This window comes from Hypomesus nipponensis, chromosome 17 (assembly GCF_054491055.1).
Source record: "Hypomesus nipponensis isolate SF chromosome 17, ASM5449105v1, whole genome shotgun sequence".
NCBI lineage: Eukaryota > Metazoa > Chordata > Actinopteri > Osmeriformes > Osmeridae > Hypomesus > Hypomesus nipponensis.
This window is the reverse complement of record NC_140377.1, coordinates 2,207,501-2,212,500: the sequence shown is the minus strand read 5'-3', so window position 1 is coordinate 2,212,500 and position 5,000 is coordinate 2,207,501. Positions and strand designations below refer to the sequence as shown.

Genomic DNA, 5,000 nt, shown 5'->3' with positions numbered 1-5,000 from the left:
AGTGGAATCTGAAATAACTGAGGTTGCCAGATAAGAACCGGATGAAGGCTTGTGAAGAGAGAGAGAGAGAGAGGGAGGGAGGGAGGGAGACAGAGAGACAGAGAGAGAGAGAGAGAGAGAGAGAGAGAGAGAGAGAGAGAGAGAGAGAGAGAGAGAGGAAGGGTAGCCCAAGCCTCATAACCATATCCTCACTCCCAGCCTCAACTCCTGGCCAAGACCCCAGCCTCCTCCCCAGCCTCCTCCCCAGCCTCCTCCCCAGCCCCAGGTCTTTGTTTGTGTAGAGCACCACTGTAAAGCCGAAAAAATGATTTGAAGTGGAAGGCGCCTGGCTGACTGTTATCAGATTGTGGAGGCTGGCTGTGGATGGATTTGCCAGGTGCTCCAGATTGACTTTTACAGGGCTAAGGGAATAAGGGAGATTGAGTGAGCGATATTGTTGGCACTCTGTCAGTGGAGGGGTGCTATTTCTACTGCTTCATGTAATGGAGGGATGAGACAAAACCTGTAGGGTCCCCACCCCTCTCTCTCTCTCTGTGTCTCTCTGTGTCTCTTTCTATGTCTCTCTGTCCCTCTCTCTTTCTCTCTTGCTATATCCATCTATGACTTTCCTTCATTCTTCTCTCTCACTTTCTTTTACTTCCACCATCCATACATCCATCCCCACCCCCTGTCTCTTTTTTCTCCTCTCTGTCCTGTTCTCTCCTACATGCAAGCTTTACTGCTGTATGTTATATGAACCTCTTGCATTTTAATGAGAAGGAAATGGTACTATTTCATTGGACAGAAGTGCTGAGCACATCACACTACTTTAACTGCTTTCCTTTCTGCTCATTAGGCTAAAATCTGTTCATTCCCCGGACAGCTTTACGACAAACCTCTAAATAACTGTCCATGACAGAAAGCAGCAATCCATCATTTTTATTTCATCTCCAGCCCCTCTCACCCCACTTTCCCTTCTCCCCCGCGCTCCATCTCTCCCTCACCCCTCCTTACCTCCCTCCCTCCCTCTCTCCCTCACCGACCCCTCCATTCTGGCATCTTTTCTTGACAGGCAGGCGCACAACTGTCCTACACACACATACACACACACACACACACACACAGAAAGCCATACTGTGAAATGTACAATAGGTTTGACCGCGCATGAATGAAAATATAGAGATCCTTCTTCTGATATTCCAACACATCGATCCAAACACCATCCTAAACATTCTGATGTATACAGACTTTCACCAGGCACCTCCTCCTCCCTCCCGCCTCTGACACACACACACACACACACACACTCACACACACACACACAATCACACACACACTCACACACACACACACACACTCACACACACACACACACTCACACACACACACACTCTCACACACACACACACTTTCCCAAGCTCTGTCATAAATCAGATAGAGTGTGGTCCGTCACTTCAGAGCGGGGGAGTGCATGTGCGTGCACGTACAAGCACGTGTGTGTGTGTGTGTGTGTGATTTATAGCCCGCTAATTCCTCAAGTCTTCCTGACACGGCGTTCAAGTTTGCCAACCCTAAACGACAGCATATGTTAGCCAGCTGGAGCGATGGCAGGCATAAGTAAGAGAGAAATACAACTAAAACTCTCAGCCAGGAACCACGAGATACATGCAGTACTAGCAGCTAAACCCCTCAGCCAGGAACCTCGAGTCACATACAGTACTAGCAGCTAAACCCTCAGCCAGGAAGCCACGCTGACCAGATCCTCCACAGGAAATTTCCGTTCTCATAAATGTTTTATTCCAAGTTCAAACTCAGAATGTGAGGTTCCTGGAATATTCTACTGTAGCTAGAGCTTAGTGTATTGTGGGAGAGAAGGGAAGATGGAAGGAGAGATGGAAGGAGAGATGGGAGGGAAGAAGGGAGGGAGGGAATGAGGGAGGGAATGAAGGAGGGACGATTAATCACTGTTTATCACAACTCATTCCTGTGTGGGAGATCAGTGAAATTGGGATCTGTAAATGAGGTGGCAGAGCACTCTGTCTCCATTCATCCTCTCTGTCCTCCTAACCCGCTCAGTACCATGACTGATGACACACCACATTCCTCTCTCCCTTCCTCCTCCTCCTCACCTCCTCACCTCCTCCTACTCTCCTCCTCACCTCCTCCTTGGTCCCCCCTCACCTCCTCCTTACTCCCCCCTTTCCTGTCCCTTACTCCTCCTCATCTCCTTCTCACCTGACATGGACCCCGTCCACTCCTCTCCCCTCCTCCCCCCTCCTCCTCCTCCTCCCCCCTCCTCTGTCCTGGCTCTCTCCTGGCTGTCTCGGCGTGTCTCCTATGAGGGGGTTAGGAGGGGCAGCGCCAGGCTTGCCAATCTTGAGGCAGTGGAGGGGTGGGGGGGGAGACTGAGACAGCTAGCTTGGGGAGGGGGACTGTAGAGGGGGCATGGGGGACAGCAGAGGGGAGATTGGGTTACCAGCCAAATGGACCTGGAGCACAGCTTGCCAGAGAGAGAGAGGGAGAGGGGAAGGGATGGGAGGGGGAGGGTACAGTATGGTGGTTGGGCTGGCCTGTGGAGGACTGGAATCTACAGTGATGTGTACTTGACTGTACTTCTCTCTACTGTTTGTTTGGTGTGTTAGTCGGTCCTTTCCAGACTTCTACTTAAGTTGCGGCAACTTCAGACAAGAGTAGATTGAAGATTTATTTCCCACGTACACACACACACACTCTCACACACCTACGCACACTGACATCGTTCATCACAGTCTCAGATGCTGCTGTATTTCAGTAGCTTCTCTTTCAGCACCATGGACAGCACCCAAGTAGCTATCTCCCCATCTCCTGTTCTTTCCTCCTTTTGTCCTTCTTCTCACCTTCCCTCTAACTCCTCTCTCCCTTTCTCATCCCATCCCCCCTTCTCCTCTTTTTGTCTTCTTCTCCATCTTAAATTGTGTCAGAGAGCCCCCTCTCCTCCTCCTCCTCCTCCTCCTCCCCATCCTCCTCATCTTTCTCCTCCTCCTCCTCCTCTTTCTCCTCCTCCTCCTCCCTCTCCTCCTCCTCTTTCTCCTCCTCCTCCTCCCTCTCCTCCTCCCTCTCCTCCTCCTCTTTCTCCTCCTCTTTCTCCTCCTCCTCCTCCTCCCCATCCTCCTCCTCTTTCTCCTCCTCTTTCTCCTCCCCCTCTTTCCCCCCTCCTCCTCCCTCTCCTCCTCTTTCTCCTCCCCCTTCTCCTCCCTCTCCTCCCCCTCCTCCTCTTCCCCCATCCCCCTCCTCTCCTCCTGCTCCTGTGGTTCCTAAGGTACAGAGTGCCCTGGCCACCCTGTCTTTGATCCAGTCTCACAGTGACCCTAGACAGAGAAGGACTTCCTGTTTGCACTAGTGGAGATTCTCCAGCTGGTGGCAAGACTTGGTGGAGAGCCTCATTAAAGTCCTTATCCTCAGGAGCCCATGCAGGACTGGCTGGGCCCAGGCGTTAAGGACCTGATGGGGATAATTACACGGCAGACTCTTGATTAGATGAAGCTGTTGTCTGTCCCCAGTGCTGTGGACTCAGCCCTGATTCCACCCTCCTCTAGCTTCAGTCCTCTAGCTTGAACGGGAAATATTCAACAGATCAGCCTTGTGGAAGATGCGTATTTTCTCTGGGAGGGGAGGGGGTTGTGTTCGGAGGTGGATCCGGCGGGGTAGGGACTCCGGGGGCGGGGGGGTGAGGTTTAACCAGGGTGACACTTTGACGTGAGCTGCTGGTTGACCTCTTCACCCCACGCAACACGATTTCACTCAAATACCTGCCAGCCTTTCCTCTGCTCTCCACTCTCACGTCTGCACTCTAGCCCTGCCCTCCCTCCCTCCCTCCCTCCCTCCCTCCCTCCCTCCCTCCCTCCCTCCCTCCCCTCCCCTCCCTCCCTCCCTCCCTCCCTCTCCTCCCCTCCCCTCCCCTCCCCTCCCCTCCCCTCCCCTCCCCTCCCCTCCCCTCCCCTCCCTCCCTCCCTCCCTCCCTCCCTCCCTCCCTCCCTCCCCTCCTTCCCCTCCCCTGCACTGCCCTGCCCTCCCCTCCTTGCTAGTGTAAGGTGTAGGACATGGCCCTGCTAGGCCAGGCCAGGTCTTCTGTGTCTACCAGACCTTAGTTCTATCTGCAGTTGCTGTTTTCAGGTTTACCAAGGTGTGACAGCCGTGGTGATTTATGGCATATTATTGAAGCAGTGTAGCCTATCTCCGACTCATTATAGCTGCACCCTCACATACATCATCGGGCACATGCGGCATACTAACGACAAGCCTACCCCCTCCCCCCACCCACCCCCCCTTCAAAATGAAACGGAAGATTCGGGGGCCAACAGAAGTGGTAGAGATGTATTAGGGAGAAAAGATAGAAGCCAGGGGAAAAAAGAAGGGAAAGAAGAAATCGAGCCCTTAGGAAGTATCAAAGAGGATTGTTTTTGCCCTTTAGTGATTTCTTTCTTAGATGTGCTACTCCGAGACTAGGAGCATCATTTAAATGTCAAGGTGGGGGAGAGGAGGGGATGAGAGGGGGGCGAGGAGAGGAGTGGGGAAATGAGGAGAGGAGATGAGAGGGGAGGATGGCAGATGTATGATAAGTTGGATGATCTGGGGGGGGGCGGGTCCTCTGCGTCACCACGGTAACCTGCAACCCCAAACCATCAACAACAAAATACCCTCACATGTGCCACACCTCTCTACTGAGGGAGATATATATAGATAGATATATATATATATATATATACAGAGAGAGAGAGAGGGAGAGAGAGAGGGAGAGAGAGAGACACACACAGACAGAGAGGGGGCGTTCCAAGGTAGAGGAGTTCTACAGTTGGGAGGGTATGACTAGATCTCATAATGGAGGGTGCTGTTAATGATGGTGGACATTAAACCTGCCTGTCTCCACACTAATGTGTCTCCGTGCCAGCTTTATGAAAGCAGGGAGACCTGGGGGTGTTAACAGGGGGCAAGGGAGTGAGTGGGAACATCTATTAGGAAACCCACCAACCAATATGGGGTCA

The 5,000-nt window shown here is 52.5% G+C and overlaps 1 protein-coding gene across 2 annotated transcripts in view; it reads left to right on the top strand.

The window, feature by feature from the left end:
- rbfox3b (RNA binding fox-1 homolog 3b) overlaps nucleotides 1-5,000 on the top strand; it is a 34,957-nt gene that overhangs the window by 18,424 nt on the left and 11,533 nt on the right. The window lies entirely within an intron of this gene.